Source organism: Hemitrygon akajei, chromosome 7, assembly GCF_048418815.1.
Source record: "Hemitrygon akajei chromosome 7, sHemAka1.3, whole genome shotgun sequence".
NCBI classification, from domain to species: domain Eukaryota; kingdom Metazoa; phylum Chordata; class Chondrichthyes; order Myliobatiformes; family Dasyatidae; genus Hemitrygon; species Hemitrygon akajei.
This window is the reverse complement of record NC_133130.1, coordinates 114,922,813-114,943,742: the sequence shown is the minus strand read 5'-3', so window position 1 is coordinate 114,943,742 and position 20,930 is coordinate 114,922,813. Positions and strand designations below refer to the sequence as shown.

At 45.4% G+C, this 20,930-nt stretch overlaps 1 protein-coding gene across 1 annotated transcript in view; it reads right to left on the bottom strand.

Annotated features, from left to right (window-relative positions):
• The window catches only part of LOC140730848 (NHS-like protein 1), a 436,201-nt gene that overhangs the window by 308,816 nt on the left and 106,455 nt on the right, over positions 1–20,930 (bottom strand). The window lies entirely within an intron of this gene.

Sequence of the window (20,930 nt, the reverse complement as noted above, 5' to 3'; positions counted from 1 at the left end):
TCCCACAAATCAGTTACTCTCCCACAGGGCAAATCTACCGGTGTATCTCACAGCTCAGTTACTGTCCCACCGTCAGGTAAATCAACCTGTCTATCTCACGGATAAGTTACTCTCCCACTGTCGGGTAAATCAACCTGTGTATCTCACGTATCAGTTACTCTTCCATCGGGTAAATCAACCTGTGTATCTAACAGATCAGTTACACTCACATCTGGTCAATCAACCTGTGCATCTCACATATCAGTTACTCTCCCACCGTCAGGGAAATCAACCTGTGTATCTCACAGATCTGTTACTCTCCCATCCGGTAAATCAACCTGTGTATCTCACAGCTTAGTTACTCTCCCACCGTCGGGTAAATCAACCCGTGTATCTCACAGATCAGTTACTCTCCCATCCGGTAAATCAACCTGTCTATCTCACAGATCAGTTACTCTCCGACCGTAGTGTAAATCGACCTGTGGATCTCACAGATCAGTTAATCTCCCACCGTCGGGTAAATCAACCTGTGTATCTCACACATCAGTTACTCTCCCACCGTTTGGTAAATCAAACTGTGTATCTCACAGATCAGTTATACTCCCACCGTCGGGTAAATCAACCTGGGTATCTCAAGGCTCAGTTACTCTCCCACCGTCGGGTAAATCAACCTGTCTATGTCACAGATCAGTTACTCTCCCACCGTCGGGTAAATCAACCTGTGAATCTCACAGATCAGTTACTCTCCCATCCAGTAAATCAACCTGTGTATCTCACAGATCAGTTACTCAACCACCGTCGGGTAAATCAACCTGTCTAACTCACGAATCAGTTACTCTCCCACCGTCAGGTAAATCAAACTGAGTATCTCACAGATCAGTAACTCTCCCACCGTCGGGTATATAAACCTCTGTATATCACATATCAGTTACTCTCCCATCGGGTAAATCAACCTGTGTATCTCACAGATCAGTTACTCTCCCATCTGGTAAATCAACCTGTGTATCTCACAGATCAGTTACTCTCCCACCGTCAGGTAAATCAACCTGAGTATCTCACAGATCAGTTACTCTCCAACCGTCGGGTATATAAACCTGTGTATATCACATATCAGGTACTCTCCCATCGGGTAAATCAACCTGTGTATCTAACAGATCAGTTACTCTCACATCCGGTAAATCAACCTGTGCATCTCACAGATCAGTTGCTCTCCCACCGTCAGGTAAATCAAACTGTCTATCTCACAGATCAGTTACTCTCCAACTGTCGGTTAAATCAACCAGTATATCCCACAAATCAGTTACTCTCCCACAGGGCAAATCTACCGGTGTATCTCACAGCTCAGTTACTGTCCCACCGTCAGATAAATCAACCTGTGTATCTCACAGATCTGTTACTCTCCCACCGCTGGGTAAATCAAACTGTGTATCTCACAGCTCAGTTACTCTCCCCCCGTCGGGTAAATCAACCTGTGTATCTCACAGCTCAGCTACTCTCCCACCGTCGGGTAAATCAACTTGTGTATCTCACAGCTCAGCAACTCTCCCACCGTTGGGTAAATCAACCTGTGTATCTCAAGGCACAGTTACTCTCCCACCGTCGGGTAAATCAACCTGTCTATCACACAGATCAGTTACTCTCCCACCGTCGGGTAAAACAACCTGTGTATCTCACAGTTCAGTTACTCTCCCACCGTCGAGTATATCAACCTGTGTATCTCACATATCAGTTACTCTCCCACTGTCGGGTAAATCAACCTGTATATCCCACAAATCAGTTACTCTCCCACAGGGCAAATCTACCGGTGTATCTCACAGCTCAGTTACTGTCCCACCGTCAGATAAATCAACCTGTGTATCTCACAGATCTGTTACTCTCCCACCGCTGGGTAAATCAAACTGTGTATCTCACAGCTCAGTTACTCTCCCACCGTCGGGTAAATCAACCTGTGTATCTCACAGATCAGTTACTCTCCCACCGTCGGGTAAATCAACCTGTGGATCTCACAGATCAGTTACTCTCCCATCCAGTAAATCAACCTGTGTATCTCACAGATCAGTTACTCTCCCACCGTCGGGTAAATCAACCTGTCTAACTCACAGATCAGTTACTCTCCCACCGTCAGGTAAATCAACCTGTGTATCTCACAGATCAGTTACTCGCCCATCGGGTAAATCAACCTGTGTATCTCACAGATCAATTACTCTCCCATCCAGTAAATCAACCTGTGTATCTCACAGATCAGTTACTCTCCCACCGTCGGGTAAATCAACCTGTCTAACTCACAGATCAGTTACTATCACGTCAGGTAAATCAACCTGTGTATCTCACAAATTAGTTACTCTACCATCGAGTAAATTAATCGGTGTATCTCACAGCTCAGTTAGTGTCCCACCGTCGGGTAAATCAACCTGTCTATCTCACAGATACGTTATTCTCCCACTGTCGGGTAAATCAACCTGTGTATCCCACAAATCAGTAACTCTGCCACAGGGCAAATCTAACGGTGTATCTCACAGCTCAGTTACTCTCCCATCCGGTAAATCAACCGGTGTATCTCACAGATCAGTTACTCTCCCATTGGGTAAATCAACCTGTGTATCTCGCAGATCAGTTACTCTCCCACCGTCAGGTAAATCAACCTGTGTATCTCACAAATCAGTTACTCTCCCACTGTCGGGTAAATCAATCTGTGTATCTCACAGCTCAGTTACTGTCCCACCGTCGGGTAAATCAACCTGTGTATTTCACATATCAGTTACTCTCCCACCGTCGGGTAAATCGACCGGTGTATCTCACAGATCAGTTACAATCACGTCGGGTAAATCAACCTGTCTATCTCACAGATCAGTTACTCTCCCACCGTCGGGTAAATCAACCAGTCTATCTCACAGATAAGTTGCTCTCCCACCGTCGGGTAAATCAACCAGTCTATCTCACAGATAAGTTGCTCTCCCACCGTAGGGTAATTCAACTTCTGTATCCCACAGATCAGTTACTCTCCCGCCATCGGGTAAATCAACCTGTGCATCTCACAGATCAGTTAATCTCCCATCGGGTAAATCAACCTGTGTATCTCACAGATCAGTTCCTCTCCCATCGGGTAAATTAAACTGTGTATCTCACAGATCAGTTACTTTGCCACCGTCGGGTAAATCGACCTGTGTATCTCACAGATCAGTAACTATCACGTCTGGTAAATCAACCTGTGTATCTCACATATCAGTTACTCTCCCATCGAGTAAATCAACCTGTGTATCTCACAGATCAGTTACTCTCCCACCGTCAGGTAAATCAACCTGTGTATCTCACAGATCAGTTACTCTCCCACCGTCGGGTAAATACACCTGTGTATCTCACAGATCAGTTACTATCACGTCGGGTAAATCAACCTGTGTATCTCACAGATCAGTTACTCTCCCACCGTCGGGTAAATCAACCTGACTATCTCACAGATAAGTTACTCTCCCAGTGTCGGGTAAATCAACCTGTGTATCCCACAAATCAGTAACTCTCCCACAGGGCAAATCTACCGGTGTATCTGACAGCTCAGTTACTCTCCCATCCGGTAAATCAACCTGTGTATCTCACAGCTCAGTTAATCTCCCACCGTAGGGTAATTCAACTTCTGTATCCCACAGCTCAGTTACACTCCGGCCGTCGGGTAAATCAACCTGTGCATCTCACAGATCAGTTAATCTCCCATCGGGTAAATCAACCTGTGTATCTCACAAATCAGTTACTGCCCCACCGTCAGGTAAATCAACCTGTGTATCTCACAGATCAGTTACTCTCCCACCGCCAGGTAAATCATCCTGTGCATCTCACTGATCATTATTACTCTCCCATCCGGTAAATCAACCTGTGTATATCACATATCAGTTACACTCCCACCGTCGGGTAAATCGACCTGTGTATCTCACAAATCAGTTACTATCACGTCGGGTAAATCAACCTGTGTATCTCACAGATCAGTTACTCTCCCACCGTCGGGTAAATCAACCTGTCTATCTCACAGATAAGTTACTCTCCCACTGTCGGGTAAATCAACCTGTGTATCCCACAAATCAGTAACTCTGCCACAGGGCAAATCTACCGGTGTATCTCACAGCTCAGTTACTCTCCCATCCGGTAAATCAACCGGTGTATCTCACAGATCAGTTACTCTCCCATTGGGTAAATCAACCTGTGTATCTCGCAGATCAGTTACTCTCCCACCGTCAGGTAAATCAACCTGTGTATCTCACAAATCAGTTACTCTCCCACTGTCGGGTAAATCAATCTGTGTATCTCACAGCTCAGTTACTGTCCCACCGTCGGGTAAATCAACCTGTGTATCTCACAGCTCAGTTACTCTCCCACCGTAGGGTAAATCAACCTGTATATCTCACAGATCAGTTACTCTCCCACTGACGGGTAAATCAACCTGTGTATCTCACAGATCAGTTACTCTCACATCCGGTAAATCAACCTGTGTATCTCACATATCAGTTACTCTCCCATCGGGTAAATCAACCTGTGTATCTCACAGATCAGTTACTCTCCCACCGCCGGGTAAATCATCCTGTGCATCTCACAGATAATTATTACTCTCCCATCCGGGAAATCAACCTGTGTATATCACATATCGGTTACTCTCCCACCGTCGGGTAAATCGACCGGTGTATCTCACAGATCAGTTACTATCACGTCGGGTAAATCAACCTGTCTATCTCACAGATCAGTTACTCTCCCACCGTCGGGTAAATCAACCAGTCTATCTCACAGATAAGTTACTCTCCCACTGTCGGGTAAATCAACCTGTGTATCTCACAGCTCAGTTCATCTCCCACCGTAGGGTTATTCAACTTCTGTATCCCACAGCTCAGTTACTCTCCCGCCGTCGGGTAAATCAACCTGTGCATCTCACAGATCAGTTAATCTACCATCGGGTAAATCAACCTGTGCATCTCACAGATCAGTTCCTCTCCCATCGGGTAAATTAAACTGTGTATCTCACAGATCAGTTACTTTGCCACCGTCGGGTAAATCAACCTGTGTATCTCACAGATCAGATACTCTCCCACCGTCGGGTAAATCGACCTGTGTATCTCACAGATCAGTAACTATCACATCGGGTAAATCAACCTGTGTATCTTACATATCAGTTACTCTCCCATCGGGTAAATCAACCTGTGTATCTCACAGATCAGGTACTCTCACATCCGGTAAATCAACCTGTGTATCTCACATATCAGTTACTCTCCGATCGGGTAAATCAACCTGTGTATCTCACAGATCAGTTACTCTCCCACCGCCGGGTAAATCATCCTGTGCATCACACTGATCATTATTACTCTCCTATCCGGTAAATCAACCAGTGTATCTCACAGATCAGTTACTCTCCCACCGTCAGGTAAATCAACCTGTGTATCTCACAAATCAGTTACTCCCCCACTGTCGGGTAAATCAACCTGTATATCTCACAGCTCAGTTACTGTCCCACCGTCGGGTAAATCAACCTGTGTATCTCACAGCTCAGTTACTCTCCCACCGTAGGGTAAATCAACCTGTCTATCTCACAGATCAGTTACTCTCCCACTGTCGGGTAAATCAACCTGTGTATCTCATAGATCAGTTCCTCTCCCATCGGGTAAATTAAACTGTGTATCTCACAGATCAGTTACTCTCCCACCGTCGGGTAATTCGACCTGTGTATCTCACAGATCAGTAACTATCACGTCGGGTAAATCAACCTGTGCATCTCACATATCAGTTACTCTCCCTTCGGGTAAATCAACCTGAGTATCTCACAGATCAGTTACTCTCACATCCGGTAAATCAACCTGTGTACCTCACATATCAGTTACTCTCCCATCGGGTAAATTAAACTGTGTATCTCACAGATCAGTTACTTTGCCACCGTCGGGTAAATCCACCTGTGCATCTCACAGATCAGTTACTCTCCCACCGTCGGGTAATTCGACCTGTGTATCTCACAGATCAGTAACTATCACGTCGGGTAAATCAACCTGTACATCTCACATATCAGTTACTCTCCCATCGGGTAAATCAACCTGTGTATCTCACAGATCAGTTACTCTCACATCCGGTAAATCAACCTGTGTATCTCACATATCAGTTACTCTCCCATCGGGTAAATCAAACTGTGTATCTTACAGATCAGTTACTCTCCCACCGCCGGGTAAATCATCCTGTGCATCTCACTGATCATTATTACTCTCCCATCGGGTAAATCAACCTGTGTATCTCACATATCAGTTACTCTCCCATCGGGTAAATCAACCTGTGTATCCCACAAATCAGTTACTCTCCCACAGGGCAAATCTACCGGTGTATCTCACAGCTCAGTTACTCTCCCATCCGGTAAATCAACCTGTGTATCTCACAGCTCAGTTAATCTCCCACCGTAGGGTAATTCAACTTCTGTATCCCACAGATCAGTTAATCTCCCATCGGGTAAATCAACCTGTGTATCTCACAGATCAGTTCCTCTCCCATCGGGTAAATCAACCTGTGTATCTCACAGATCAGTTACTCTCCCACCGTCGGGTAAATCGACCTGTGTATCTCACAGATCAGTAACTATCACGTTTGGTAAATCAACCTGTGTATCTCACATATCAGTTACTCTCCCATCGAGTAAATCAACCTGTGTATCTCACAGATCAGTTACTCTCCCACCGTCAGGTAAATCAACCTGTGGATCTCACAGATCAGGTACTCTCATATCCGGTAAATCAACCTGTGTATCTCACAGATCAGTTACTCTCCCACCGTCGGGTAAATAGACCTGTGTATCTCACAGATCAGTTACTATCACGTCGGGTAAATCAACCTGTGTATCTCACAGATCAGTTACTCTCCCACCGTCGGGTAAATCAACCTGTGTATCTCACAGATACGTTATTCTCCCACTGTCGGGTAAATCAACCTGTGTATCCCACAAATCAGTAACTCTGCCACAGGGCAAATCTAACGGTGTATCTCACAGCTCAGTTACTCTCCCATCCGGTAAATCAACCGGTGTATCTCACAGATCAGTTACTCTCCCATTGGGTAAATCAACCTGTGTATCTCGCAGATCAGTTACTCTCCCACCGTCAGGTAAATCAACCTGTGTATCTCACAAATCAGTTACTCTCCCACTGTCGGGTAAATCAATCTGTGTATCTCACAGCTCAGTTACTGTCCCACCGTCGGGTAAATCAACCTGTGTATCTCACAGATCAGTAACTATCACGTCGGGTAAATCAACCTGTGTATCTCACATATCAGTTACTCTCCCATCGGGTAAATCAACCTGTGTATCTCACAGATCAGTTACTCTCACATCCGGTAAATCAACCTGTGTATCTCACATATCAGTTACTCTCCCATCGGGTAAATCAACCTGTGTATCTCTCAGATCAGTTACTCTCCAACCGCCGGGTAAATCATCCTGTGCATCTCACAGATAATTATTACTCTCCCATCCGGGAAATCAACCTGTGTATATCACATATCAGTTACTCTCCCACCGTCGGGTAAATCGACCGGTGTATCTCACAGATCAGTTACAATCACGTCGGGTAAATCAACCTGTCTATCTCACAGATCAGTTACTCTCCCACCGTCGGGTAAATCAACCAGTCTATCTCACAGATAAGTTACTCTCCCACTGTCGGGTAAATCAACCTGTGTATCCCACAAATCAGTTACTCTCCCACAGGGCAAATCTACCGGTGTATCTCACAGCTCAGTTCATCTCCCACCGTAGGGTAATTCAACTTCTGTATCCCACAGCTCAGTTACACTCCCGCCGTCGGGTAAATCAACCTGTCTATCTCACAGATCAGTTACTCTCCCACTGTCGGGTAAATCAACCTGTGTATCTCATAGATCAGTTCCTCTCACATCGGGTAAATTAAACTGTGTATCTCACAGATCAGTTACTTTGCCACCGTCGGGTAAATCAACCTGTGTATCTCACAAATCAGTTACTCTCCCACCGTCGGGTAATTCGACCTGTGTATCTCACAGATCAGTAACTATCACGTCGGGTAAATCAACCTGTGCATCTCACATATCAGTTACTCTCCCATCGGGTAAATCATCCTGTGCATCTCACTGATCATTATTACTCTCCCATCGGGTAAATCAACCTGTGTATCTCACATATCAGTTACTCTCCCATCGGGTAAATCAACCTGTGTATCTCACAGATCAGGTACTCTCACATCCGGTAAATCAACCTGTGTATCTCACATATCAGTTACTCTCCGATCGGGTAAATCAACCTGTGTATCTCACAGATCAGTTACTCTCCCACCGCCGGGTAAATCATCCTGTGCATCACACTGATCATTATTACTCTCCTATCCGGTAAATCAACCAGTGTATCTCACAGATCAGTTACTCTCCCACCGTCAGGTAAATCAACCTGTGTATCTCACAAATCAGTTACTCCCCCACTGTCGGGTAAATCAACCTGTGTATCTCACAGCTCAGTTACTGTCCCACCGTCGGGTAAATCAACCTGTGTATCTCACAGCTCAGTTACTCTCCCACCGTAGGGTAAATCAACCTGTCTATCTCACAGATCAGTTACTCTCCCACTGTCGGGTAAATCAACCTGTGTATCTCACAGATCAGTTACTCTCCCACCGTCAGGTAAATCAACCTGTGTATCTCACAAATCAGTTACTCCCCCACTGTCGGGTAAATCAACCTGTGTATCTCACAGCTCAGTTACTCTCCCACCGTCGGGTAATTCGACCTGTGTATCTCACAGATCAGTAACTATCACGTCGGGTAAATCAACCTGTGCATCTCACATATCAGTTACTCTCCCTTCGGGTAAATCAACCTGTGTATCTCACAGATCAGTTACTCTCACATCCGGTAAATCAACCTGTGTACCTCACATATCAGTTACTCTCCCATCGGGTAAATTAAACTGTGTATCTCACAGATCAGTTACTTTGCCACCATCGGGTAAATCCACCTGTGTATCTCACAGATCAGTTACTCTCCCACCGTCGGGTAATTCGACCTGTGTATCTCACAGATCAGTAACTATCACGTCGGGTAAATCAACCTGTACATCTCACATATCAGTTACTCTCCCATCGGGTAAATCAACCTGTGTATCTCACAGATCAGTTACTCTCACATCCGGTAAATCAACCTGTGTATCTCACATATCAGTTACTCTCCCATCGGGTAAATCAACCTGTGTATCTCACAGATCAGTTACTCTCCCACCGCCGGGTAAATCATCCTGTGCATCTCACTGATCATTATTACTCTCCCATCGGGTAAATCAACCTGTGTATCTCACATATCAGTTACTCTCCCATCGGGTAAATCAACCTGTGTATCCCACAAATCAGTTACTCTCCCACAGGGCAAATCTACCGGTGTATCTCACAGCTCAGTTACTCTCCCATCCGGTAAATCAACCTGTGTATCTCACAGCTCAGTTAATCTCCCACCGTAGGGTAATTCAACTTCTGTATCCCACAGATCAGTTACTCTCCCGCCGTCGGGTAAATCAACCTGTGCATCTCACAGATCAGTTAATCTCCCATCGGGTAAATCAACCTGTGTATCTCACAGATCAGTTACTTTGCCACCGTCGGGTAAATCAACCTGTGTATCTCACAGATCAGTTACTCTCCCACCGTCGGGTAAATCGACCTGTCTATCTCACAGATCAGGTACTCTCACATCCGGTAAATCAACCTGTGTATCTCACATATCAGTTACTCTCCCATCGGGTAAATCAACCTGTGTATCTCACAGATCAGTTACTCTCCCACCGCCGGGTAAATCATCCTGTGCATCACACTGATCATTATTACTCTCCTATCCGGTAAATCAACCAGTGTATCTCACAGATCAGTTACTCTCCCACCGTCAGGTAAATCAACCTGTGTATCTCACAAATCAGTTACTCCCCCACTGTCGGGTAAATCAACCTGTGTATCTCACAGCTCAGTTACTGTCCCACCGTCGGGTAAATCAACCTGTGTATCTCACAGCTCAGTTACTCTCCCACCGTAGGGTAAATCAACCTGTCTATCTCATAGATCAGTTCCTCTCCCATCGGGTAAATTAAACTGTGTATCTCACAGATCAGTTACTTTGCCACCGTCGGGTAAATCCACCTGTGTATCTCACAGATCAGTTACTCTCCCACCGTCGGGTAATTCGACCTGTGTATCTCACAGATCAGTAACTATCACGTCGGGTAAATCAACCTGTACATCTCACATATCAGTTACTCTCCCATCGGGTAAATCAACCTGTGTATCTCACAGATCAGTTACTCTCACATCCGGTAAATCAACCTGTGTATCTCACATATCAGTTACTCTCCCATCGGGTAAATCAACCTGTGTATCTCACAGATCAGTTACTCTCCCACCGCCGGGTAAATCATCCTGTGCATCTCACTGATCATTATTACTCTCCCATCGGGTAAATCAACCTGTGTATCTCACATATCAGTTACTCTCCCATCGGGTAAATCAACCTGTGTATCCCACAAATCAGTTACTCTCCCACAGGGCAAATCTACCGGTGTATCTCACAGCTCAGTTACTCTCCCATCCGGTAAATCAACCTGTGTATCTCACAGCTCAGTTAATCTCCCACCGTAGGGTAATTCAACTTCTGTATCCCACAGATCAGTTACTCTCCCGCCGTCGGGTAAATCAACCTGTGCATCTCACAGATCAGTTAATCTCCCATCGGGTAAATCAACCTGTGTATCTCACAGATCAGTTCCTCTCCCATCGGGTAAATTAAACTGTGTATCTCACAGATCAGTTACTTTGCCACCGTCGGGTAAATCAACCTGTGTATCTCACAGATCAGTTACTCTCCCACCGTCGGGTAAATCGACCTGTGTATCTCACAGATCAGTAACTATCACGTCTGGTAAATCAACCTGTGTATCTCACATATCAGTTACTCTCCCATCGAGTAAATCAACCTGTGTATCTCACAGATCAGTTACTCTCCCACCATCAGGTAAATCAACCTGTGGATCTCACAGATCAGGTACTCTCATATCCGGTAAATCAACCTGTGTATCTCACAGATCAGTTACTCTCCCACCGTCGGGTAAATAGACCTGTGTATCTCACAGATCAGTTACTATCACGTCGGGTAAATCAACCTGTGTATCTCACAGATCAGTTACTCTCCCACCGTCGGGTAAATCAACCTGTCTATCTCACAGATACGTTATTCTCCCACTGTCGGGTAAATCAACCTGTGTATCCCACAAATCAGTAACTCTGCCACAGGGCAAATCTAACGGTGTATCTCACAGCTCAGTTACTCTCCCATCCGGTAAATCAACCGGTGTATCTCACAGATCAGTTACTCTCCCATTGGGTAAATCAACCTGTGTATCTCGCAGATCAGTTACTCTCCCACCGTCAGGTAAATCAACCTGTGTATCTCACAAATCAGTTACTCTCCCACTGTCGGGTAAATCAATCTGTGTATCTCACAGCTCAGTTACTGTCCCACCGTCGGGTACATCAACCTGTGTATTTCACATATCAGTTACTCTCCCACCGTCGGGTAAATCGACCGGTGTATCTCACAGATCAGTTACAATCACGTCGGGTAAATCAACCTGTCTATCTCACAGATCAGTTACTCTCCCACCGTCGGGTAAATCAACCAGTCTATCTCACAGATAAGTTGCTCTCCCACCGTCGGGTAAATCAACCAGTCTATCTCACAGATAAGTTGCTCTCCCACCGTAGGGTAATTCAACTTCTGTATCCCACAGATCAGTTACTCTCCCGCCATCGGGTAAATCAACCTGTGCATCTCACAGATCAGTTAATCTCCCATCGGGTAAATCAACCTGTGTATCTCACAGATCAGTTCCTCTCCCATCGGGTAAATTAAACTGTGTATCTCACAGATCAGTTACTTTGCCACCGTCGGGTAAATCGACCTGTGTATCTCACAGATCAGTAACTATCACGTCTGGTAAATCAACCTGTGTATCTCACATATCAGTTACTCTCCCATCGAGTAAATCAACCTGTGTATCTCACAGATCAGTTACTCTCACATCCGGTAAATCAACCTGTGTATCTCACATATCAGTTACTCTCCCATCGGGTAAATCAACCTGTGTATCTCACAGATCAGTTACTCTCCCACCGCCGGGTAAATCATCCTGTGCATCTCACTGATCATTATTACTCTCCCATCGGGTAAATCAACCTGTGTATCCCACAAATCAGTTACTCTCCCACAGGGCAAATCTACCGGTGTATCTCACAGCTCAGTTACTCTCCCATCCGGTAAATCAACCTGTGTATCTCACAGCTCAGTTAATCTCCCACCGTAGGGTAATTCAACTTCTGTATCCCACAGATCAGTTACTCTCCCGCCGTCGGGTAAATCAACCTGTGCATCTCACAGATCAGTTAATCTCCCATCGGGTAAATCAACCTGTGTATCTCACAGATCAGTTCCTCTCCCATCGGGTAAATTAAACTGTGTATCTCACAGATCAGTTACTTTGCCACCGTCGGGTAAATCAACCTGTGTATCTCACAGATCAGTTACTCTCCCACCGTCGGGTAAATCGACCTGTGTATCTCACAGATCAGTAACTATCACGTCTGGTAAATCAACCTGTGTATCTCACATATCAGTTACTCTCCCATCGAGTAAATCAACCTGTGTATCTCACAGATCAGTTACTCTCCCACCATCAGGTAAATCAACCTGTGGATCTCACAGATCAGGTACTCTCATATCCGGTAAATCAACCTGTGTATCTCACAGATCAGTTACTCTCCCACCGTCGGGTAAATAGACCTGTGTATCTCACAGATCAGTTACTATCACGTCGGGTAAATCAACCTGTGTATCTCACAGATCAGTTACTCTCCCACCGTCGGGTAAATCAACCTGTCTATCTCACAGATACGTTATTCTCCCACTGTCGGGTAAATCAACCTGTGTATCCCACAAATCAGTAACTCTGCCACAGGGCAAATCTAACGGTGTATCTCACAGCTCAGTTACTCTCCCATCCGGTAAATCAACCGGTGTATCTCACAGATCAGTTACTCTCCCATTGGGTAAATCAACCTGTGTATCTCGCAGATCAGTTACTCTCCCACCGTCAGGTAAATCAACCTGTGTATCTCACAAATCAGTTACTCTCCCACTGTCGGGTAAATCAATCTGTGTATCTCACAGCTCAGTTACTGTCCCACCGTCGGGTACATCAACCTGTGTATTTCACATATCAGTTACTCTCCCACCGTCGGGTAAATCGACCGGTGTATCTCACAGATCAGTTACAATCACGTCGGGTAAATCAACCTGTCTATCTCACAGATCAGTTACTCTCCCACCGTCGGGTAAATCAACCAGTCTATCTCACAGATAAGTTGCTCTCCCACCGTCGGGTAAATCAACCAGTCTATCTCACAGATAAGTTGCTCTCCCACCGTAGGGTAATTCAACTTCTGTATCCCACAGATCAGTTACTCTCCCGCCATCGGGTAAATCAACCTGTGCATCTCACAGATCAGTTAATCTCCCATCGGGTAAATCAACCTGTGTATCTCACAGATCAGTTCCTCTCCCATCGGGTAAATTAAACTGTGTATCTCACAGATCAGTTACTTTGCCACCGTCGGGTAAATCGACCTGTGTATCTCACAGATCAGTAACTATCACGTCTGGTAAATCAACCTGTGTATCTCACATATCAGTTACTCTCCCATCGAGTAAATCAACCTGTGTATCTCACAGATCAGTTACTCTCCCACCGTCAGGTAAATCAACCTGTGTATCTCACAGATCAGTTACTCTCCCACCGTCGGGTAAATAGACCTGTGTATCTCACAGATCAGTTACTATCACGTCGGGTAAATCAACCTGTGTATCTCACAGATCAGTTACTCTCCCACCGTCGGGTAAATCAACCTGTCTATCTCACAGATAAGTTACTCTCCCAGTGTCGGGTAAATCAACCTGTGTATCCCACAAATCAGTAACTCTCCCACAGGGCAAATCTACCGGTGTATCTGACAGCTCAGTTACTCTCCCATCCGGTAAATCAACCTGTGTATCTCACAGCTCAGTTAATCTCCCACCGTAGGGTAATTCAACTTCTGTATCCCACAGCTCAGTTACACTCCCGCCGTCGGGTAAATCAACCTGTGCATCTCACAGATCAGTTAATCTCCCATCGGGTAAATCAACCTGTGTATCTCACAAATCAGTTACTGCCCCACCGTCAGGTAAATCAACCTGTGTATCTCACAGATCAGTTACTCTCCCACCGCCGGGTAAATCATCCTGTGCATCTCACTGATCATTATTACTCTCCCATCCGGTAAATCAACCTGTGTATATCACATATCAGTTACACTCCCACCGTCGGGTAAATCGACCTGTGTATCTCACAAATCAGTTACTATCACGTCGGGTAAATCAACCTGTGTATCTCACAGATCAGTTACTCTCCCACCGTCGGGTAAATCAACCTGTCTATCTCACAGATAAGTTACTCTCCCACTGTCGGGTAAATCAACCTGTGTATCCCACAAATCAGTAACTCTGCCACAGGGCAAATCTACCGGTGTATCTCACAGCTCAGTTACTCTCCCATCCGGTAAATCAACCGGTGTATCTCACAGATCAGTTACTCTCCCATTGGGTAAATCAACCTGTGTATCTCGCAGATCAGTTACTCTCCCACCGTCAGGTAAATCAACCTGTGTATCTCACAAATCAGTTACTCTCCCACTGTCGGGTAAATCAATCTGTGTATCTCACAGCTCAGTTACTGTCCCACCGTCGGGTAAATCAACCTGTGTATCTCACAGCTCAGTTACTCTCCCACCGTAGGGTAAATCAACCTGTATATCTCACAGATCAGTTACTCTCCCACTGACGGGTAAATCAACCTGTGTATCTCACAGATCAGTTACTCTCACATCCGGTAAATCAACCTGTGTATCTCACATATCAGTTACTCTCCCATCGGGTAAATCAACCTGTGTATCTCACAGATCAGTTACTCTCCCACCGCCGGGTAAATCATCCTGTGCATCTCACAGATAATTATTACTCTCCCATCCGGGAAATCTACCTGTGTATATCACATATCGGTTACTCTCCCACCGTCGGGTAAATCGACCGGTGTATCTCACAGATCAGTTACTATCACGTCGGGTAAATCAACCTGTCTATCTCACAGATCAGTTACTCTCCCACCGTCGGGTAAATCAACCAGTCTATCTCACAGATAAGTTACTCTCCCACTGTCGGGTAAATCAACCTGTGTATCTCACAGCTCAGTTCATCTCCCACCGTAGGGTTATTCAACTTCTGTATCCCACAGCTCAGTTACTCTCCCGCCGTCGGGTAAATCAACCTGTGCATCTCACAGATCAGTTAATCTACCATCGGGTAAATCAACCTGTGCATCTCACAGATCAGTTCCTCTCCCATCGGGTAAATTAAACTGTGTATCTCACAGATCAGTTACTTTGCCACCGTCGGGTAAATCAACCTGTGTATCTCACAGATCAGATACTCTCCCACCGTCGGGTAAATCGACCTGTGTATCTCACAGATCAGTAACTATCACGTCGGGTAAATCAACCTGTGTATCTTACATATCAGTTACTCTCCCATCGGGTAAATCAACCTGTGTATCTCACAGATCAGGTACTCTCACATCCGGTAAATCAACCTGTGTATCTCACATATCAGTTACTCTCCGATCGGGTAAATCAACCTGTGTATCTCACAGATCAGTTACTCTCCCACCGCCGGGTAAATCATCCTGTGCATCACACTGATCATTATTACTCTCCTATCCGGTAAATCAACCAGTGTATCTCACAGATCAGTTACTCTCCCACCGTCAGGTAAATCAACCTGTGTATCTCACAAATCAGTTACTCCCCCACTGTCGGGTAAATCAACCTGTGTATCTCACAGCTCAGTTACAGTCCCACCGTCGGGTAAATCAACCTGTGTATCTCACAGCTCAGTTACTCTCCCACCGTAGGGTAAATCAACCTGTCTATCTCACAGATCAGTTACTCTCCCACTGTCGGGTAAATCAACCTGTGTATCTCATAGATCAGTTCCTCTCCCATCGGGTAAATTAAACTGTGTATCTCACAGATCAGTTACTCTCCCACCGTCGGGTAATTCGACCTGTGTATCTCACAGATCAGTAACTATCACGTCGGGTAAATCAACCTGTGCATCTCACATATCAGTTACTCTCCCTTCGGGTAAATCAACCTGTGTATCTCACAGATCAGTTACTCTCACATCCGGTAAATCAACCTGTGTACCTCACATATCAGTTACTCTCCCATCGGGTAAATTAAACTGTGTATCTCACAGATCAGTTACTTTGCCACCGTCGGGTAAATCCACCTGTGTATCTCACAGATCAGTTACTCTCCCACCGTCGGGTAATTCGACCTGTGTATCTCACAGATCAGTAACTATCACGTCGGGTAAATCAACCTGTACATCTCACATATCAGTTACTCTCCCATCGGGTAAATCAACCTGTGTATCTCACAGATCAGTTACTCTCACATCCGGTAAATCAACCTGTGTATCTCACATATCAGTTACTCTCCCATCGGGTAAATCAACCTGTGTATCTCACAGATCAGTTACTCTCCCACCGCCGGGTAAATCATCCTGTGCATCTCACTGATCATTATTACTCTCCCATCGGGTAAATCAACCTGTGTATCTCACATATCAGTTACTCTCCCATCGGGTAAATCAACCTGTGTATCCCACAAATCAGTTACTCTCCCACAGGGCAAATCTACCGGTGTATCTCACAGCTCAGTTACTCTCCCATCCGGTAAATCAACCTGTGTATCTCACAGCTCAGTTAATCTCCCACCGTAGGGTAATTCAACTTCTGTATCCCACAGATCAGTTACTCTCCCGCCGTCGGGTAAATCAACCTGTGCATCTCACAGATCAGTTAATCTCCCATCGGGTAAATCAACCTGTGTATCTCACAGATCAGTTCCTCTCCCATCGGGTAAATTAAACTGTGTATCTCACAGATCAGTTACTTTGCCACCGTCGGGTAAATCAACCTGTGTATCTCACAGATCAGTTACTCTCCCACCGTCGGGTAAATCGACCTGTGTATCTCACAGATCAGTAACTATCACGTCTGGTAAATCAACCTGTGTATCTCACATATCAGTTACTCTCCCATCGAGTAAATCAACCTGTGTATCTCACAGATCAGTTACTCTCCCACCGTCAGGTAAATCAACCTGTGGATCTCACAGATCAGGTACTCTCATATCCGGTAAATCAACCTGTGTATCTCACAGATCAGTTACTCTCCCACCGTCGGGTAAATAGACCTGTGTATCTCACAGATCAGTTACTATCACGTCGGGTAAATCAACCTGTGTATCTCACAGATCAGTTACTCTCCCACCGTCGGGTAAATCAACCTGTGTATCTCACAGATACGTTATTCTCCCACTGTCGGGTAAATCAACCTGTGTATCCCACAAATCAGTAACTCTGCCACAGGGCAAATCTAACGGTGTATCTCACAGCTCAGTTACTCTCCCATCCGGTAAATCAACCGGTGTATCTCACAGATCAGTTACTCTCCCACCGTCAGGTAAATCAACCTGTGTATCTCACAAATCAGTTACTCTCCCACTGTCGGGTAAATCAATCTGTGTATCTCACAGCTCAGTTACTGTCCCACCGTCGGGTAAATCAACCTGTGTATCTCACAGCTCAGTTACTCTCCCACCGTAGGGTAAATCAACCTGTACATCTCACAGATCAGTTACTCTCCCACTGACGGGTAAATCAACCTGTGTATCTGACAGATCAGTTCCTCTCCCATCGGGTAAATTAAACTGTGTATCTCACAGATCAGTTACTTTGCCACCGTCGGGTAAATCAACCTGTGTATCTCACAGATCAGTAACTATCACGTCGGGTAAATCAACCTGTGTATCTCACATATCAGTTACTCTCCCATCGGGTAAATCAACCTGTGTATCTCACAGATCAGTTACTCTCCCACCGTCGGGTAAATCAACCTGTCTATCTCACAGATACGTTATTCTCCCACTGTCGGGTAAATCAACCTGTGTATCCCACAAATCAGTAACTCTGCCACAGGGCAAATCTAACGGTGTATCTCACAGCTCAGTTACTCTCCCATCCGGTAAATCAACCGGTGTATCTCACAGATCAGTTACTCTCCCATTGGGTAAATCAACCTGTGTATCTCGCAGATCAGTTACTCTCCCACCGTCAGGTAAATCAACCTGTGTATCTCACAAATCAGTTACTCTCCCACTGTCGGGTAAATCAATCTGTGTATCTCACAGCTCAGTTACTGTCCCACCGTCGGGTACATCAACCTGTGTATTTCACATATCAGTTACTCTCCCACCGTCGGGTAAATCGACCGGTGTATCTCACAGATCAGTTACAATCACGTCGGGTAAATCAACCTGTCTATCTCACAGATCAGTTACTCTCCCACCGTCGGGTAAATCAACCAGTCTATCTCACAGATAAGTTGCTCTCCCACCGTCGGGTAAATCAACCAGTCTATCTCACAGATAAGTTGCTCTCCCACCGTAGGGTAATTCAACTTCTGTATCCCACAGATCAGTTACTCTCCCGCCATCGGGTAAATCAACCTGTGCATCTCACAGATCAGTTAATCTCCCATCGGGTAAATCAACCTGTGTATCTCACAGATCAGTTCCTCTCCCATCGGGTAAATTAAACTGTGTATCTCACAGATCAGTTACTTTGCCACCGTCGGGTAAATCGACCTGTGTATCTCACAGATCAGTAACTATCACGTCTGGTAAATCAACCTGTGTATCTCACATATCAGTTACTCTCCCATCGAGTAAATCAACCTGTGTATCTCACAGATCAGTTACTCTCACATCCGGTAAATCAACCTGTGTATCTCACATATCAGTTACTCTCCCATCGGGTAAATCAACCTGTGTATCTCACAGATCAGTTACTCTCCCACCGCCGGGTAAATCATCCTGTGCATCTCACTGATCATTATTACTCTCCCATCGGGTAAATCAACCTGTGTATCCCACAAATCAGTTACTCTCCCACAGGGCAAATCTACCGGTGTATCTCACAGCTCAGTTACTCTCCCATCCGGTAAATCAACCTGTGTATCTCACAGCTCAGTTAATCTCCCACCGTAGGGTAATTCAACTTCTGTATCCCACAGATCAGTTACTCTCCCGCCGTCGGGTAAATCAACCTGTGCATCTCACAGATCAGTTAATCTCCCATCGGGTAAATCAACCTGTGTATCTCACAGATCAGTTCCTCTCCCATCGGGTAAATTAAACTGTGTATCTCACAGATCAGTTACTTTGCCACCGTCGGGTAAATCAACCTGTGTATCTCACAGATCAGTTACTCTCCCACCGTCGGGTAAATCGACCTGTGTATCTCACAGATCAGTAACTATCACGTCTGGTAAATCAACCTGTGTATCTCACATATCAGTTACTCTCCCATCGAGTAAATCAACCTGTGTATCTCACAGATCAGTTACTCTCCCACCATCAGGTAAATCAACCTGTGGATCTCACAGATCAGGTACTCTCATATCCGGTAAATCAACCTGTGTATCTCACAGATCAGTTACTCTCCCACCGTCGGGTAAATAGACCTGTGTATCTCACAGATCAGTTACTATCACGTCGGGTAAATCAACCTGTGTATCTCACAGATCAGTTACTCTCCCACCGTCGGGTAAATCAACCTGTCTATCTCACAGATACGTTATTCTCCCACTGTCGGGTAAATCAACCTGTGTATCCCACAAATCAGTAACTCTGCCACAGGGCAAATCTAACGGTGTATCTCACAGCTCAGTTACTCTCCCATCCGGTAAATCAACCGGTGTATCTCACAGATCAGTTACTCTCCCATTGGGTAAATCAACCTGTGTATCTCGCAGATCAGTTACTCTCCCACCGTCAGGTAAATCAACCTGTGTATCTCACAAATCAGTTACTCTCCCACTGTCGGGTAAATCAATCTGTGTATCTCACAGCTCAGTTACTGTCCCACCGTCGGGTACATCAACCTGTGTATTTCACATATCAGTTACTCTCCCACCGTCGGGTAAATCGACCGGTGTATCTCACAGATCAGTTACAATCACGTCGGGTAAATCAACCTGTCTATCTCACAGATCAGTTACTCTCCCACCGTCGGGTAAATCAACCAGTCTATCTCACAGATAAGTTGCTCTCCCACCGTCGGGTAAATCAACCAGTCTATCTCACAGATAAGTTGCTCTCCCACCGTAGGGTAATTCAACTTCTGTATCCCACAGATCAGTTACTCTCCCGCCATCGGGTAAATCAACCTGTGCATCTCACAGATCAGTTAATCTCCCATCGGGTAAATCAACCTGTGTATCTCACAGATCAGTTCCTCTCCCATCGGGTAAATTAAACTGTGTATCTCACAGATCAGTTACTTTGCCACCGTCGGGTAAATCGACCTGTGTATCTCACAGATCAGTAACTATCACGTCTGGTAAATCAACCTGTGTATCTCACATATCAGTTACTCTCCCATCGAGTAAATCAACCTGTGTATCTCACAGATCAGTTACTCTCCCACCGTCAGGTAAATCAACCTGTGTATCTCACAGATCAGTTACTCTCCCACCGTCGGGTAAATAGACCTGTGTATCTCACAGATCAGTTACTATCACGTCGGGTAAATCAACCTGTGTATCTCACAGATCAGTTACTCTCCCACCGTCGGGTAAATCAACCTGTCTATCTCACAGATAAGTTACTCTCCCAGTGTCGGGTAAATCAACCTGTGTATCCCACAAATCAGTAACTCTCCCACAGGGC